At 49.8% G+C, this 18960-nt stretch overlaps 1 protein-coding gene across 3 annotated transcripts in view; it reads left to right on the top strand.

Annotated features, from left to right (window-relative positions):
* GLIS1 (GLIS family zinc finger 1) overlaps positions 1–18960 on the top strand; it is a 214143-nt gene that overhangs the window by 3818 nt on the left and 191365 nt on the right. The window contains exon 1 of one of the 3 annotated variants that reach the window (XM_070509887.1): positions 4121–4381. The exons of the other annotated variants lie outside the window; for them this stretch is intronic. The gene's annotated coding sequence lies outside the window, so the exon portion shown is untranslated. Of the gene's footprint in view, positions 1–4120; positions 4382–18960 lie in introns of those variants that run through there. 3 annotated transcript variants of the gene reach the window in all.

Consider the following 18960-nt stretch of genomic DNA (forward strand, 5'->3'; position numbering starts at 1 on the left):
ACTAAAAAGGTGGAAGGGGTCACTTTTGTTAATTCATGCAGGGCACCAGGCCAGGGTCAGTGATACTTGAGATAAAGTGGGTAGGCCGAGGAGGGAGAAAGGTTTGATTTTTAAAATGTGGACTTTGAAGAGCACTAACTCTGGGGCACTAGCCGGGGGAAGCTGAGAGGAGCCGAGCTCAGGTCTTTTGTGGCCGCTGCTGCCCAGTGACCAGAGAGAAGACAGTATGGCTTGGTCTCGGGTCAGGTTTCAGCTGACCTGCCTTCCGCCTTGGACAGACCCTCCGCTGAGGAAGGAGGAAGGAAGCGCGCTCTTGAATCCAGCAGCTTGGCCATGAAGGTTAGGGTCCTCTGTGTTTCCAGATCTGGAGTCAGGAGGCGCTGGGGATGGTGCGACGTCATGGACTAACATTGTCATCATTTACAATAAGAATCACGATCTGTTTATGGCAGAGTCCCGTTTATCCAGATTCCAAACAGCTGGAAAGGCCAAATTACCAGATGCTGCGTTTTTCTTTCTTCTTATTAAACACCCGACACTCTGCTTTTGGAAGCCCTGACAAGGAGAGAAGGTAAACATCTGGGCTTTGTGGAGGCGGTCAGCTTTGTGACGATGGCCCCGTGACGTGCGTTCCCTGTGCACAGCGCTTCACAGTTTTCAGCGAGTGTTCCCACACATCCTCTCATCTGCCCTCCCGCCAGCTAAGCTCTGCCTGTGGGGGGGGCTTTCCGAGGGAACCCATGGGTAACCTCTGCGGTCTGTGAAGTGCTGGGCAGATAGTGGTTCTTATTGCTGTGACTCCATTTTATAGATGAAGGCATTTCGGGTTAAGGATGTGCTCAAAGCTACAGACAGTAAGTGGCAGTTTCCAAGGCTTTCTGTTCCAAATACTCAGTTCTGGCTCCACAATTTGTACCTTCTACAGTGTGCGTTGGCGGCTGAGAGCTGGCGTCCACAACGGCCTCCCGAATGTTCCCAGAGAATTTAAAGTATTTTTACTTTTGGTATTTCTTGTGTCTCGAATCTTTGGGAATTGGTGACTAGTATCTGTGCCATAGTTAGGGAACTTCTTAGTTTACCGGATGATTTCGTTTGTCCAGAGTTGCTCCTCCTGCAGCAAAACAGATAATTCCCAGCCACTCAATGGGCCCTTTTCACCGTGCGCCGAGACTGGACGTGTCCTAGCAATAAAAGGAAGCAGGTGATCACAACAAATGTGGGCTCTGCCCTTAGGAAACAGCCGTCAAAACATGGCTGTAAATGCCAAAAGGTAGTCAATCTTGTAACTTAAAAATAAATAGCTAGTATGTATATTTTTTTCTTTAAAAATGAAAACGAAAAAGGAAAGCCATTGTGGATTGTGTGCACGGGCGTCAGGGGCTGGTGGTGGCCGAGAGTGAGCGTGAAGGTTTTGGTGGTATTACCTGGTGGAGTTTCTTCATCGGAATCAGAAGCCCCCGTGATGTTGCGGGGAGGCCTTGGAGGGGCTGGTGCGGCCCTAATAGAAGGGTATGAGTTATTGGGAAAGCATTTACCCCCTCCGGCTCTGGTGGGCAATTTGCTTGCATTTCATCCATTTTAAAGTGCTGGTCCTGGGATCCGGAAATAATCAGATCCAAATTTTTTCAGTGCTTGAGGTTTCAAATAAGGGGGAGGAAAACCTGCTGGCCAAATGTCAGGCTCAGTGAGACAAAGAGAAACATTTATGTGTGTGGGTATACAAATAAGATAGGGACATGTTGCGTCTACAGTCGTAAGAGTTATGCATCCAACAAATCTTTTATGGACATGTAGCGGAAATATAATTCCCGAAGATTCCCTAAGAATCTTGTGCGGCTCCGATTTCTCTTCCCATCCTGCCTCCCAAGCTCTCTAGAAGCTGCTGAGACTTGGCGTGCAAAAGGGGACCATCACATGAGACGGTGCCTTAATTCAGCCTTGTTGTTTCTGAGTACTTTACCTGCCGCGTGCTTAGCTGGGCTGAGGTCCCAGCAGCCTCCTAGCCGTGGACTCATATTGGTTGACTGTGTTGCTCCGTCTATGATGAAAAAACTTAAGTTTCTTTATAGCCGTGGTTTTCCTTCACACGTCTACTCCTTCTCAAAAAACCAAAACCCACCCTATCTTTGAGTTATTCATCTCCCTGTGTTACATTTGCGTGAGAAGCTAAGTAAGCCAGCACACTTATTTTTACAGTGCGTTAAAATCCCATTACAGGCATAAGTGCACAATGAATCATTTAAAAAAATATATTCTTATGTTCTTTGTTCTGAATGTTGCATAATTATTGTCATTTTCTTCGGTTTTATTTTGTGGAGTTTGGCCAGCATCCTGGAAAAGGAGAGAAACTAAAGTTTGGAATAGGGTTTTCAGTCCTTTTTTGGATAGGATTAGGGAAAAAAACAACAAACAAATAAATGCCAACTTTATTTCTAAGTTGACCGGCGACCCTCGATAACTGTGGCGTTTGCTTAGAGAGGATGACTTCCCTTCCTCCTCGCAATTTTCTTTGAAAAGAATTCCCTGTTTTGAAGCCGATGTGCTGATATTTCCACAAGCTCACCTTATATATACCATTATATTCAAAGTTAAATTATAATGTGTGGTTGGCTGATTTTTTTCCTAATACAGATTGGAGTTACAATGAGTTTGGACTTAGAGAGTGTGTTGTTTCTTTGGGAGAGGGTAGTTTATTTTTGTGTTTAAAGAAACAAAGACATTCAGTTCAAGGGGGAGAAGAAATGAAACAAACTTTCCAGTGGGCTTTGAGAAATTCAACTGCATTATGCAAAAAGCACAGCTGTAGTACCAGGGCCAGGAGGAAAGAGCAAACTCCTGAAATATTTGTGCTGCTCGCCTTCACTGTCCTAATGATTCTAGCAGTTTAAAAACGGACTTCTTGTTTATCAGCAGTCACTGCCCAAATTAATAGTTTACAATGAAAAAAAATGCTTTCAGCATTAGAAGCAAAGTCCGGGCTGATCGCTGAGTTACTGAGTAAGAAAAGCAAAAAAAAAAAAAAAAAAAAAAAAAAAGGAGGGGGCAGTTTTGTGGCTGCTTTGGTCTGCTCAAGCCTTATTTATAAGAAACTGAAAGAAGACAGAGGCCTGGGAGGGGTCGGGGTGGAGACAAGGCAGCCCTAACCCAGTGGGCTCAGAGTTTAAAGTCACTTAAAGCATCTGTTTTCTTCTTTCCCCCGTCCTCCTCTAAACTCCAAGGCTTGTCCCTTTGGAAGGCTTCCGGCGGTCGCGGCGGCTGTGTTAGCGTTATGGGCTGTGTTTTTAAGTCAGCATCTGAGTCAGATGCACGAAGAGGAGACCTCAGTCCGCGAACTGAATAATGCATTTCCTGTATGGCCTGAATTTATTTGGTGCTTGTACTTGGGCCTGTCTGGAGCAAACACATGTGCCGTTGAACAGCCTCAGTGCCTGTGGAGCATGCCCTTGGCTCTGAGTCTCCGTTGCCCCATCTGTAAAATGGGAAGCTGTTCGATGGGATGATCCATAGTCCCTTCCCGTGCTGATGCTCCAAGATTCCACGTGAGCTGGGCTGGGAAGGCTGGGAAGGATCTCGGGTCTGCAAAGAGGCTGCCTCTGTCTCAGGCCAGGTTGCTTGACCTCCCCTTGGAACTCTTACTCCTGAAGCTGAACACAGAAGGAACCGGAAGAGGGAGGTCAGCTAAACTTTACTGAGCACCTACTGTGTGCTGGGCTAGGTGCTTTGCAGCTGTGATTGCATTTGATAATGCCAATGACCTGTGAGTGATGGGAGCATAATGGAACTCTAGTTCTACAGATAGGGGGCTGAGGCTTGGAGAGGTCAAGTGATTTGTCCAAGGTTGTGCACGTAGGAAGTAGAAGGGCCTAGGATTGGACCCAACTCTGACGGCAAAGCTGGTACTTTTCCCCTAGCACACAGTGCTCTCAAGGACAGCCTTTAACATCCCAGCAGCAGCAAGGAGTCACTGTGGCTGTAGTGTGCTCCCAGCTGGGGGAAGGCAGTGGAAGTCCGCAGGCTGGTTGGACGGCCCCCCTGGAGCAGCCCTTTCTGAATCTCAGCTGACGGGGCCGGGCTGGGCTGACGTGTGCCTTTAAGGCGTAACTCTGGCCACCACCCTGCTGCAGAAAGGGGAGGGACAGTGGCTCCCGGTTGTGATGTGGGCTCCCCAGGCAGGGACTCTCTGAGGCTATGGAGGGGACCCCTAGAAGCAACCCCTTCTTAGAGGCACCCCCCCCTCCCCGGTTGCTGCAGGTTGTAGTTCCTGTCTGAGCCTTGCCCGCAGTTTGGGGAGACTCCTGGCCCAGGCCCTGGTTGCACCTCCCTTCCACTGCTTCTGAAGACGTCTCTTTGAAGAGAACGCCTCGTGATCCCCACTAGCCTGGTATGTAGAATGTGTGCTGCCCTGGGCACCGTGGCTCGACAGCTATTAGGTAATTATTTCTTGTTAAACGCTTGGTGGGATGAAGAAGGGCTTGGAGGGAGAATACACCAGGGATCAGAGTGAACTCGAGAGTTTGTCTGTGGAAAATGGGTCTTTCGTGTCAAGTGATGAATGAACCAAATGACCCCCTGTGGAAGGAGAAGGTCTGAGTGCTGGGTGTGTCTGTGGCGTTGCATGAGGGTGCATGCATTCACGAGGATGTATGTGAGTGTGGCCATTCTCAAGGCACTGTACTTCTTTGGAAGCTGAAATCGCAGGGGTCTTCAGTGCCCCAGGCCTCTGCCTTTGGATGTTGACGCCGGGTCTGAAAGGGAGGGGCGGACCAAGCATGGGATGGCCCTGGTTGTGGGGTGGGCCAGCCTCTTCCTATTTGTGTCTTTTTAGCAACCGGATTACTCTTTTAGATGTTGTTGCTTTTGTTTTTAAATAACAGGTTTGATGGAAAAATAAGGCTTTAGCAAGAAACCAGGGAGTATTGTAAACCCAACTTTAAAAACACAGATCCCATTTGCTGTTTTAAGCTCTCCGGAGGGCTGGAGATTGGGTTTGTTTTGGAACTTTGCTGGACTATATGAATTACTTCTCTGAGGCTTGGGTATTTAATACCTAGTAGAAGTTTGTATAAGAGTTGATGATGTATTTTGCCGACTTTCCAACCTTGTAAATAAATTACACGTGCCGGCAGAGGCTGCCAGGATCCACTGTGTCAATTGGAGCTTAATTTTTAGCCCAAACCACTTAATACTTTTGTCCTAGCGAGCAGAGGAGTTCCGGGGTCTGCCCAGCAGCGGGCCCCTCCCAAGGGGCAGCCGCCTGTGAAGAGGCATCCGTGGATTCACCGCTCTTGACACAGTTTTCGGCGGTTGAGTAGCTTCAGCGCTCTCAGGTCCAAGCCTCCAGGCAGAGAATGATGTTATAATTTTAAGTGTATCGTAAAAATGAAACTCAATCGCTTCCACTCCCCAAACCTGTCTCACTCCCCTGCTCTCTGGAGAAAGCGGCCGTAATTGTGTGTTTAATCTCAAGACCGCCTGTACATTTTATCTCATTTGAGTGCAAAGCCCAGGTAATAACGTTGGCATTTCCAGCACGAAACAAAATAGGGTTTCTAATTTGGAGACACTATTAAATATTTCATGCTTCAACCAAACTCAATTCTTTTTCCCTATAATAAGTTTAAATATTAATTCTCTGGAATGTCAGACGCCTAAAGCTAGGCATTTAGTGATCTGCAGTTTCAAGTGTCTCGAGGAAGGTTTATGAAACGGGATATTTCAGTGGGAGGGACGAGTAGCGCGTTTCAGAGAGATCTGAATTCAAGCAGCGTCTTCTGATTTACTTTTTAAAGGGAGAAGGTCATAAAATAAGTTGCTTTATGTGCTGAAGGATTAAGTGGCTTAGGCTGAAATAACAGGAGAGACTTTACTGTTTTTCCCCCGTTCTAACAATGCTTTTTGGGGGAGGGGGCGGGTCATTTTCCCGCCTGCTCGTCTCCTCCCCCGCCCCCCCCCCACCAGATGGCTTTAATTCTGACCAAATCCCACGCCAAGGCCAATGATTGATCAAACAGTCACTTGTACTTACGTAGTGCTCTTTGTGAGAATCTCTCTGCGCTGGGGCTGCTCGCCCGGGTAGGCTCATCTTTGGCCTTCGGACAGTTGGTCTCCAGCAGATCGAGGGGCTTAGAGAGGTGAGGCTGAGGGTGGGTGGAGAGCAAAAATCCCAGACCTTGAATCCTAAGGACTCTTTGCTTAAGACCTTTTTGTTGCTTCCTATCCCTGACAGCAGGGGTATTGGTTTCCTAAATACAAGTACGGAAAGCCTTTCCCCCGTCCACACGAGAGCAGTTTTATTTTGAGTATCTGTTGACGGAGAAGATCCCTGGTGAAGTACTCATTTTAAGAGTTCTTTTAAGTAGATGTGTGTTTTATCAGCCCCTCACACATCTGTGGAGACGTGGTTCGCCTTTGGTACCTGCTGTAAAGCTCCCCCCTGAAATTACAGCTTGGCTTGCAGAGTGCTGGCCGGCCGGCCCATGGGAAAGATCCGAGCCCTGCGCTCTGGCATCAGGGCCTGCCCGACTCGGTCTCCTGCTGACGCCTGCTCTGCTGGTTCTTCAGCAGCAGTGGACTTTTCTTTACGTGGCTTCAGGCCAGGAATTTTCTCTTGTCCTTCTGTCCTTATACACTGGGAGCTTCTTTTTATTCATCTTTGCGCCTCCTTAAATTATTTTGGGAACAAGTTGGAAAATAAATAGTTAGTATTCGGATATTCATCTTTGTACCCTGGTGTCCCGGACCAGGATCGGCACAAAGTACATGTCTGAGAAGCATCTGGGGTGCTGATTGAGGCTGTGGGCGTGGAATGAGGCCACTAGGTTCCAGTTCTGGCTCCGGGTACTAACTTAGGGATCTTGGGCAAATTATTGAGCTCGTTGGGCCTCAATATCCTTATCTGTAAAATGGGGATAATAATAGTAATGATCTCAAAAGGCTGTTATGAGGATGAAGTGAGTTAATACATGTGTAAGTGTTTGAATTCGGAGGTTGGCACATGGTAAAATGCTAAATGTTGAGATGATTATTATTATTGTTATTGCTGCCACGTAAATGTTTGGTAAACAGAACCTCTTGGAAGAGACTTCCTTTCCGCCAGACTGACTCCTACTTATTCTTTAAGAGCCAGCTCAAGTGCCGCCTCCCTTTCTCTGTAGCCCAGGTTACGCCAGAGCTCTGGCGCCCACAGTCCTGATGCTTCCTTGTGCTGTAGCACTGGCCACACTGGTGATTTTCCATTTGCTTATGTTGCTTGAGGACGGGGGCACAGTCTCGCTATCCCCGTACCCCGTGTGCCCAGCACAGGGCCTGGCTCAGACTGGTGTCCAGGAAGGTGGAGGATGAACAGCAACTCAGTGTCTGCCCCGAGGAGCCTGTCCCGTGAAGGAGGAGCCGAGTTTTATGTTCTTGCTTCTCCTGCAAGGTTGGACACATGGTGGGCTCTCAGCACGTGTAGGACTCCAGGAAACCTGCAGTGAGTTCTCGCATGCAGACACAGGCCTGTTCTGTTCCCCACACCGTCCTGGGGCTCTTCGTCACGAGCTCTGCCCTTCTCTTCCTAGGTGACGGGCAAGTCTTCTTGCCTCTCTGGGCCTCCCTTTCCTTTCGCTTCTGGGAGGAGTTGGCTTCAGCCATCACAGACCCTTGTTGGTTTCAAGCCTTTGGAGCTGCCACACCATGGGCCAGGTGGAGGACAAGGGGCCTGATGGCTGCCCCGAGTGAGTGACCCAGCATCCTAGGCACTCTCTGCCACACACCTGCCTTCCCTTCTAGGCAGAGTGCCAGGTGCTGGAAAATGCATCTCATCTGTGGTTTAAAGAGCAGATTTTGGTGGTTGCACTACTTCTGACCCAGATTTCTCTGAGATGAAGAACCTTGGGCCAAGTATTGGAACTGAGAGCCAGGAGCCGGACGATGGCAGCTCTGGGCAGCCCTGCTGGGTGGAGACTGAGGTACACACCCCAGATCCCCACTTCAGGACAGGCTTAGGCAGAGCCCAGGGGGGATTCTGTTGGCCTCCTGTCCCCACTCTGGACACCATTGTGGTTTGAGCTTTGTAAAGGGGAAGGCTCTTCCCAAATCATTGTTATTCATTCAATCCCCCTTTGAACACATGGGAAGACTAAGGTTCAGAGAGGCCATGTTACTTGTGTAAAGGTGGCCAGATGGCTTTTGGAGTCACAACTGGGTTCAGATCATGACTATACCACTGGTTGGAACTTGGGCAAGTTCACTGGACTCTGAGCCTGTTTTCCTCATTTGTAAAGTAGAGCTCATTCCTATCTCAAAGGGTTGATATGGGGCTTAAGATGAGATGTCTGTCAAGCGCCTAGCTCAGGGGCTAGCACACAGTAGGTCTGTAACAAAGTGAGCTGCTGTTATTGGTCCTACTGAGTGCCAGAGCTGGGACTAGGTGCCCAGGCCAGACTTTGTCTGATGTTGTTTCTCCTCGACCCCTCCATACCCTATCCTCTTACTCTGGGTTTTTTTTTTCTTTTTTTGGTGAAATTGAAAGAATAAGGGCTGGAGTCAGAGAGACTGTGGCTCTGATCCCAGCGCTGGAGGACACAGATCTGGTTGGCTGGCATCTTGGCTTCACTGAGGTCTAGGGAAGGCTAGGAGCTGTCATCCCTGGCTGAGGTGGGTGTGGCCTGCCTCAGCACAGCTCTCTGACAGGTCCTGGCCCTGGAGTCCGTTCAGTACAGAGCCTGTGGTGGCTCTGGTGTCCAGCAGGAGGGTGCAGCGTTTGCAGCGCTGGTCAGGAGGCTCTGTGCTCCCTGGTTTATTGGGTTGGAGTTGCCTTCCGACTCTAACATCCTTGATTCTACCTCCCAAAGTTAGGATGCTGTTGCTGTCCTGCTCCCTGCTGCCCCAGCCTTGTGGGCTCTGCATGCTCTAGTGGCTTCTGTTTGTTGAGCCCTGCTGAGCGTAGTTATCCCATGAAGTCGCTTAATTCTTTCTATTGTCACTCTCGTTACACAGATGAGAAAAAACAGGCCCAGAGAGGCTAAATGACCTGCCCAGTGTCCTAGAGCAGTAGGTGGTGGCTGCAGGCCTGCCTGGCTCCACGACCTGTCCTGTCTTACACCTTGCCAGCTCCCTGGGCCTCCCCTCAGGTCCTCTGGACCTCTGCTGCTTTGGGTCCAGTCTTACCCACTCATCGCGGTCGAGAAACTGCCACCTCCAGCCTTCTTTGTCTTCTGACTGCACTTTGTCACTTTTCTCTCACTGAACAGTCAGGGGTTATAGACGCCTGGCTTCACATTTTCCTTCCCAACGAGATGTGGGCTCCTTGGAGCGGGGTCTGTGACAAGCACTTCTCTGACCTGCAGAGGGAGTGTGGGCCAGAGAGAGTGAACGCAGGACCCCAGCAGAATTAATCTGTCCCTCTCCAGTCAAGATGCTGTTTCCTGGGGACTTCCCCAAGCAGATTTTCAGGACAGCAACTCAGAGTGGCTATTTCTGAGCCTCAGTTTCCCATTTGTAAAATGGGGAGAGTGGTCCCTGCCCAGCCAACTGTCAGGAGCATACGGGATGAAGTGTGGGAGAGCATCTTGAAAACAGGAAGGGCTGCACCTGGGTGTGGATGTTGCCTGGTTCGTGCATCAGTATGTTTTGAATGGCTGCTGTGGCCCAGGCACTGGGTTGGGCCCTGGGACACTGTGATGGGCTAACAGACAGAGCCCTCACCTGCATGGAGCTCACAGTCTGGAGGGTGGGTAGACAGCGGGCGGGCGAGGGTTTGCAGGGTCCCCACCTCCTCTGCAGCTTTACCACCTTACTGCCTGGCTTGCTGTCCTGAGCAGGCCTTGTGACCTTGGACCATCTCCCTGAGCCTTAGTTTACCAGCTTATAAAATGGAAGTATTCGCTAGCCAGCTCTGCTTGCACAGCTAGTGTGAGGATCAGTGAGGTCGGTGGGAAAGGGCTGCCTGCTGGGCCTCTGAGGACCGGTGGGAACCGGGTGTGTGGAGCAGCCCTCTGCGGGACTCTGCTGCTGCGGGACAAAGGTTACTCAGTCCTGGGGATGGGGCTGCCTTTGCCAGCCCTTTTCTTGCACCTGTTGCCACTTCCTGCTTGCTAGAGCTGTCCTCTTGGAGGGAATACGCCCTCTCCTTGGCTCTGGCAGTATAGGCCGAGAGCTTTCCTTTTGCAAAATCTTCGGGGTTCCTCCTGTCTCAACTTCACACCCTTCCCTTCTCGCTCTCCCAGTGGCTCTGGCTGCTCTTGCACTCGGAATACAGCGGAGCTGTAGCTAGGGAGACACGGAGAGAAGTACATTCGCACTGTGATGCTGGCCAGGGAGGTGGGGGTTGTGGGGCTGTTGGGCCCCCATTTTCAGTACCCTGCAGGGATCATGGGTCAAGTATGGCAAGACACTGCTCGTCTTTTGTTTTCAGTGGATCATCTTGTGTAATCTTGTAACTACCCTGTGATGTAAGTGTTCTTATGGAAGAACTTATGGCTCTTTAAATTTAATGACAATGAATTACAAAAAGTCAGTCCCTCAGTCATACTAGCCACATTTCAAGTCCTCAGGAGACACATGTGGCTAGTGGCTGCCATATTGGACAGAGCAAATAGAGGACATTTCCATCACCACAGAAAGTTCAGTTGGACAGTGCTGGTCTAGAATATCATTCTTTAATTTATTCATTTTTTCAGCAGACATTTCCTGGAGCCCTGTCATATGCTCGACTCTGTGTCTGGCCCTGGAGAAGTCGGTAACCCAGGCTCGGCCTTTGCCTTGGGCAGCGTCCAGTCGAGAGGGTGGGCAGGGAGACATAGCAGCTTGGAAGTGGGGCAGCATGCTGGTGACCAGGCCCGGCTCCTGCTGGGGACACAGACGTGAGTCCTCGGGTCCGTCTTGCTCTCTGAGTGCTTGCAGGCCAGCACTGACGAGAATGAGAGCAGAGCAGGCTTCTCAGAGAGGTGGTCTTGAAGTGGCTGGGCCCTGGCAGGCGGGTTCTGCTGGTTCCCCAGGGAAGCGCCCAGAAAAGGCGGAGGGTTCATGCAGGCGGAATCTCTGCCCTGGAGTCATGTTCTGGGCCTCCTGCCGGTCCCCTGCACAGCCGCTTAGACAGGACTAGGCTCCTGACTCCCCACGGGTCCCTTGCGCCTACTCCTAATCCTTCTTTGGGAGGTGGTCCACTCTTTGAAGGGAATTTAATTTAATCATCTTTATTTTTTCCACTCATGTCAGTAGAACATACATTGGAGAAAATTTGGAAACTACAGAAACATATAAAGATGGAAATATTTGCTTATAATCTCACCCCCAGCAATGACCACCATTTACATTTCATATATTTCATTTCAGTCTTTTTTCTAAGTTTATCTGTATATTAATATATTTTTTATATCATTAGATTGTTCTTTTTTTTTTAAAGATTTTATTTTTCCTTTTCCTCCCAAAGCCCCCTGTACATAGTGGTGTATTTTTAGTTGTGGGTCCTTCTAGTTGTGGCACGTGGGACGCCGCCTTAGCATGGCTCGACAAGCAGTACCATGTCCGTGCCCGGGATTTGAACCAGTGAAACACTGGGCCGCCGAAGCAGAGCGCGCAAACTTAACCACTTGGCTATGGGGCCAGCCCCGAGATCATTGTTACTATAAAGTCTTGTGTACTTATTTTTGAACTTAAAATTCTAACATAGGGGCCGGCCCGGCGGCCCAGTGGTTAAGTTTGCCAACTCTGCTGCAGCGGCCCAGGGTTTTGCCAGTTGGAATCCGGGCGCGGACATGGCACCGCTCATCAAGCCATGCTGAGGCAACATTCCCCATGCCACAACTAGAAGGATCCACAACTAAAAATACACAACTATGTACTGGGGGGCTTTGGGGAGAAAAAAAAGGAAAAATAAAATCTTAAAAAATTCTAACAAACTTTTTCTATGTTGTTAAAATTCTTTGGAAAGATTGAAAAATATATTGCATTTTATTAAATTTGTTAAATTATTTTCAATAGGCGATACATTAAAATGGTTCAAAATTCAGAAGACCCAAAAGAGGTTTTTAGGCAAACTCTTTCTCTTCCTCTTTCCCCCTGGCTACAGGTCCCATTGCTGGAGGCCACTAGGAAGGCCCGTGTTTCTCTCTGGCCTCTCAGAGACAGTTTATGCCCACACAAACAGATATGTGTACAATGCTTAGAATTTTTCACCTTTTCCCCTAGTCTAGATAAGGCTGCAGTGGCTGTCTTTGTGCAGTAATCTTTATTTACAACTCTGGTTATTTTCTTAGCATGGATCCCCAGAAGTGAAAATTACTGGGCTAAAGGGTAGTAACATTTGACACACGTTACCAAATAGCGTGTTCAAAGGTGGCACTAACTTTTACAACCCAGGCTGTGTCTTAGGTAGCCTCTTTCTCTGCATCTCCAGCGGTGTTTCCACGGTACTCTCCTAATTTGAAAGTGGAAATGGCGTCTGGGTGTGATTTTGGTTTACATTTATTTGATTGCAAGTGCAGTCGGACATGTACTGTGTGGCAATTCACAGTTCATAGCTCCTCTTTTGCGAGTTGCTGTTTAGGTTGGAGTCTGAACATTTTCTGTAAAAATTTGAAATTTTACGTATTTGAAAGTGCTCAATTAAATTAAGAATGTTAATGCTTTGCTCATGATATTTGTTGCTAATATTTTTATGTCTGCTATTTCAACAAGTTTTTTATGAAGAGTTTGAAACAAAAATTAAAAATTTCTTATATAGTCATATTCCAAGATTTTTCTTTGTTGCTTTTCTTCTTCTCATTCACCAGCTCCTGTTGTTTGCTACTAGCACTGTTTTGGGGAGCTTGTTTTATTAACATTCTACAAATTTTTGTTTTTAGTAAAATAGTACTAAGGCTAGTTTTTTAAATCACCAAATACGGTGAGACTTTCAAGAGAATCGGTCCCCTTTCCTTCACTGTCACACTCCGGAGAGGCAGCTGCCTTCTACAGGGCCACTGGGATGCCCACCTCCAGGGGGCACCACCTGCCCCCATCTGTGTAGATGGTGCTCCCTGGGCTTGTGCAACACCGTGGCCCTCCTTCAGCTCATTTAGTTGTCTTTTTCTGGTATTTTCTTCCCTGTGTCTCAGTTACAACAATAACAGCAATAATAGCTAAACATGGTGCTTATGACCGTAGTTCAGTCATGCTCTGTGCGTGTTGCAAACACAATTCGTGTAATTCTCCCAACGACCCTGTGAAGGAGTTACTGTCGTTAGCCCCAAGTTGCAGATGAAGAAGCAGACCCAGAGGAGGAAAGTGCCTTGTCCAAGGTTGCACAACGGTGAGTGGTGAAGTCGTAGCCACCGCGCTGGGCGGCCTCTGAGTACGACTCACGCTGCTCCTTCTGCATCAGTTGTGTCACTGTCTACTGGCTTCTTGTGGTAGAGGAGGGTTTTGTTCTCTTAAAGCCCCACCTCCACCCGGGTTCTTGCCCCCGTGCCCCGCCCTCCCCTCCCTCCTCCTGCTCTGGCTGCAGCACAGTTCTTTGGTTATGCCAGCGCTCAGGTGGGCCGTGTGTAACACGATGCCACCGTAGGCATTTTGCTCTCTTGGTTCTGGCCGAGCCCTGAGACAATAGGTATCGACAGTCGGCACTGGTGGCTTCCTTCTAAAGCGGGACTTGAGTACGTTCTAAAGCAAGACTCTAGGTGCCTCAGCTAAACGAGTTTTGAGCTCCTTAGCCAGCATACACTTTGAGGGGGTAAAAGGGTTGAGGTGGAAGAGACCAAAGAGAGGATTTCTTTGGAGAGTGTTAAGAAAGCAGGGGTGTTTTCTTCCCCTGTGTCAGCTCAGGTGAGGGGCTCTACGAGGCCTACTCCGAGAGCTGGGCACAGCCCCTGAGGCTGGAGGCGTGAGAGATAACTGGTTGTGGCGGAGGGATGGGAGGCAGCTGTGCTGTTGCGTTGTGATGGGGCACGGGGTTGGGCTCGCAGGGACCTGCCTGCAGGTCTTTTCAGACACACCCACCCTGCCCACGAGGGCTTCTTGCCAGGCAGAGGCGGGAGAGACTGGAGGGGTCCCTTGGGATGCAGTGGGGTGGGAGGGTCCGGCCAACCAGGGGAGCTCTCTTGGGAACCCGCCGAAGTGGGCACTGAACATCTGAGTCCAGAGGGCTCCCGTGGTACCTTCCTGCCACTCCAGTCGACAGAGTTGGGGGACTGGAGACAGTGTCCCTCCACCCTGCCCAGGGTCCCCAGCCTGAGGCAGGCCTGAGCTGGGGGCGGGGAGGAGCTTGACTGTAAATGTGGCCCAGAGTTGAGATTATTAATCTGGATGGGACATCTTAATTACTAAACCGAGACTGTTCCTGGGACTAAAAGTGTCTGGAAGATGTTTTATGATCCAAGAACGATCCAAAGAGTTAAGGGAACTTCCAGAGACCTCCCAGGGTTGGGGTGGGGAAGGGGAATAAATCTGAACATTGGGTTTTCAAAGGGACCATGATCAAAATGGTTTCTCTGGCACCTCTGGAGTCCACTTGTTCAGCATAGTTGTTCCGTCTGGAACAGGATGTTGAATTAAGTTATGCACCAGGGGAAATTTCCTTTGCAGTACAACATTTTGTTTTCCTGGAGTTAACTATGACCTCTTTTTTCATTTGCTTAGTTTTATATTTATGTATCTATTACCATTTTTTCCCCCTAAATATTCCATCACTTTTGTCAGAGGCTTGTCAACCATACTTTCCTAAATGCTCAAATGCATCAGGGTATCTTAGTTTCATGTCTCCTGCACCCCAAAGAAGTAGGAGGTGCTTCTCCTGCCCAGCTGACCTCCTGGGACTTCTCTTTGAGACTCTCCTGTGTAGGATTCCCCATTTCCTGGCTCACACCTGTATCATGTATTCTGGCTGATTTAAGTGGAAAAGAGATTTTATTAAAAGGATGCTGGGCAGGTCTTAGAATTTCCTGCTAAGGCTAGAGAACCAGGCTCGGAAGCTATGTAGCCAAGAACCTTACCCCACATCCACCACAGGGCTGTGCGGTGGGAACAGTGGGTGCCAGAGGTGCGGGGCAGAGCCGCTGGCCCCAGTCGCTGGCTGTTTTCGCCTGTGCAGGTGGATGTGAGCCATCCCCTGGGTGGATGCCTCTAACAGGCAGAGCCTAGGCCACGTTCCTGTGCTTGGGCGGCAGGGGAGGCTGCCACAGCACCATTTTCTTTATGCAGCATGTTTTTATTGAGCACCTGCTGTGGGCTCAGCACTCTTCGCGACTCTGGGAAAACAAGCAAACAGGCAAAAACTTCTGCACTCACGAAAGTTCCATTCTGAGGGGGAAGACAATGATCAAATAAACAAGTTAAATATAAAGTTGACTAAATGATGGTGCATGCTATGGAGAAAGCGTTGGGAAGGGGGTTGGGGTCTGCTGTTGTACCATGTGGTCATGATGGGGTAACTGAGCGAAAAAGACCGAGGGCGTGAGGGGCTCTGCAGTTGCAGCCTCTGTGTGTGTGGAGGTGGGCTGGGGGTTGCCTTATAAGGTGACTACTTTTCCAGTAGAAGAAGGGTGTTCAGAGGCTGAGCTCCCAAAAAGAAAGGCAGGTGTCCTTTGCATTGCATTTTCCTTTTTCTTGGCTTAACCCTATAATTTGCTGGAGAACATCCTCCAGTGACTTGGTAAGAAAGGTAAGTGAGGATATTTGTCTGAAAAGTGTCTCATTGCTGATCCATTGTTTGCCTGGGGAATTGTAATAAGAAGAACTAACCTGTAAGTGTTTTGTGACTGTGTGCCAGGCACAGTTCTAAGTGCTTTGCGTGGGTTCGTTCATCCTCACGACAATCCATTGAAGTCGGTGGTAGAGACTGTTATTATGCCCATTTCACAGATGAGGAAACTGAGATCCAGTGAGGTTAAGGGACTTGGCCGTGGTCACCCAGCTGGTAAGTGGCGGGGCCAGCATTTGGACTCAGGCCGTCTGGCTCCAGAGCTGAGCCTGTTCAGAACTTTGGCCGCGTCTCCTCTGTCTTCCAGTCCGTCACTGCTGCGGACAAGTCCAGTGCCACACTGATTCCTGCTACTGTACACAGCTTCTGCCCACCTCTCCACCCCACCCCATCTCTTTTCTAGAAGCTTTTGGGATATTCTCTCCATCCCTGGTGTTCTGAAAATTCCCAGCAATTGGCCTTGATGTGGATTTTTTCCGTTAATTGGACTGGGTGCTTGGTGGGCCCTTTGTTTCTGGAGATTTCGTGCCCTTTGGTTCTAAACATTTTTATGTATTAGTTCTTGGAAATTTTTTCCATACCGTTTCTCTCTTGTCTTTTTCTGGACATCCCACTAGTTGTACGATTTGCTTTCTGTATTACTCCTTTAATTTTCTTATTGTCTTTGCCTTTCTGATCTGAGCATTTCCTTGACTTTGTGTCCCATTTTATTTTTTATTTTAGCCATTTTTAGTTTGCAAAAGCACTTTCTGGGTCTCTCATGGTTCCTTTTTGTGCATTCTCTCTCTGTATGGATGCAAAACGTTACCATAGCTCTCCGAGGAGATTTTTAAACCATCTTTTCCCTTATTCCCTAGGCTCCTGTTTTCCGTTTGTTGACTGTGTGGTCTCAACCCTTCACGCAGAGGGCTTTCCTCACATCACATCTGCTGACCCTGCCCCGGTCGATGCCCAGCGCCCCTCCCATCCACGCTGCCCACCTCACCCAGCGGAGAGTCCGTTGGCATCACCTTTCCAGACGGCTGCTCTTCTCACTGCCGGACCCCGTTTAAGACCGAACTGTCCAGGCAGGGTGCTGGAGGGGCCCCACGGTGGCTGCTGCCGGCTGCACTGCCACTTGAGGGCCTCCATGGCCCGCCCCGCCCCATCCCCCTCACCGGCTGCTTCTGTCAAGGCCACGTCCCCTGTTCTTCTCATCCTGTCCTCTCTCACTTCCTCAGAGACTTCACCTCTGCAGCCACCTGTCCTGCAGCGTGAATTCACCCTCTCTGGGGTCGTTCCCATCAGCGACCAAACCTGCTACAGAGCCTGCCGCCCCTCCTTCCTTGGGCTTGCGCTCCCTCCTGCTCCTGCGCCACGTCTCCACTCCCGGCAGAGCGGGAACCTTCCTCAGGGAGTGGCCTTGGAGTGCAGTCTTCCTCCCTCACTTCCCAGTCTCTCTCTGGCCCTGTGCACAGTCTGCTCTTGTCAAGGCCCCTGTGGCCCCCATGTGGCCAGCTCTAGCCATCAAGTCCGTCTCCCTCTAGGTGACCTTGCAGCGGCGTTCAGCACAGCGACCACTGCTGCTTCTCCCTGGGCGCCCCTTCTCGCTGCCCTTGGCTGGTGTCTACACCTGCAGGGCTCAAGTTCTAGGCCGCTGACCTCTGGGCTCAGTTCTGCATCTCCCCTCGCTGCCTGGTCCGTGCCACGCCCGGCACCTCTCCTGGTAGTTGCAAGAGTCACCTCGTTGGTCTCCCTGCTGCCATCCTCCCCTCCCTATAGTCCATTCTGTACCCACAGCTGGCGTATGATATAAAATGTAAGTTATACCACAACCTTCTCTGTGTAAAGCCCTCTGTCGATATCTGTTCTCCTGCCCCGGCCTGCAAGGCTGACGTGATGTCCATCCTCATCTGCTCTGTCGCTCTCTGCCTCCTTCACGGCACTTGGACCACGCTGACCTTTCTGTTCTGGGAGCACGGTAAGCTTGGCCTCTCCTTAGGGCCTTTGCATTGCTTCTTCCCTCTGCCTGCTGTGCTTTTCCAGCTCAGCTGTGCATCGTGGGCCCTCCCAGAGAGGCCTTCCCTGAGCACCCAGTTCCTTTGTGTTATTTTGCTCTTTGCATTTTCATCTGAGCAATTGTGATTACTTGATATTTTCTTGTTCATGGTTATCCTTCGCTCTCAAGAAGGAAAACTCGTGAGAAGCAAGGACCTCACTGGGGCCTAGAACACTGCTGGCGGAGAGGGGGCTCCTGACGCCAGCTGGGTGGAGTGCCCTCCCTCTGCTCCTGTCCATCTCAGCAGTGGTCACACTGTTTGTCCATGTCCCCAGGGAGGTAGGGCCATGCTTCCTCCACCTCTGTGCCCATCTCTGCATGGAGCCCAGCACAGTGTCAGTAGAGGCTTGGTCACTTTTTTTTGGCTTGAGGAAGATTGTCCCTGAGCTAACATCTGTGCCAATCTTCCTCTATTTTGTATGTGGGACGCCAGCACAACATGGCTTGACAAGCAGTGTGTAAGTCCGTGCCCTGGATCCACACCTGTGAATCCTGGGCCCCTGAAGCAGAGTGGGCAAACTTGGCCACTTGGCCAGCTTTGTCACCTTTTATAGGAACAAAATTCATTTCTTGTTATTCTCATGTGGACTTTCGTTTTGATGCTGCCTGCAGCTCGTACAGTGGAAAGGGTGAGGGCCTGAGTGGGCCTGAATTCCCACGCTATCTTGAGCACTGAGGCTGCCACATGAAACCTGTTTTCTCCTCTGTGAAGTGGAGTGATAATCCATGCCCGGCTCCCATGAAGCTCAGGGGAGAAACAGGGTGGGAAAGGCCTTAGAAGAAAAAAAAGAATAAGGAAGGTATTTGTGTAACCCATTCTGCAGTTCAGAGGCAGTGACCATTTATGAAGCACCTACTGTGTGCTAGAATAAGGTGCTGTTCCCATGTTGATGTAACTCATTGAAGCTTGTCAACACTCTTGTGAGGCTCCCTGTGATGTTGCAGCTGAGGAAGCTGAGACCTGGAGAAGGGGAGTGACTTGCTGGTAATTCTGGTGGGGCCTCTGCTTTCTGAGGCTCAGCTCAGTCTCCTGCTAGTTTTGGACCTTGTTTGTCTTTAGACCAAAAAAAATCCAAATTGCTATTTCCAGTTTATTTATTTATTTAGTAACTTAATCAGGGAGGGGGAGGCTTCACAAGGGAGGGGGAAATGGGGAAGAGGCCTCAGCACTTGCTCCATCCAGCCACACACCCTGAAGCCGGGGTGTAGGTGGCAGGCACAGCATGAAGAGGCGGAGGCCCCCCGGCGACCAGGCCATCCTTCT

This window comes from Equus asinus, chromosome 5, assembly GCF_041296235.1.
Source record: "Equus asinus isolate D_3611 breed Donkey chromosome 5, EquAss-T2T_v2, whole genome shotgun sequence".
Taxonomy (NCBI): Eukaryota; Metazoa; Chordata; class Mammalia; order Perissodactyla; family Equidae; genus Equus; species Equus asinus.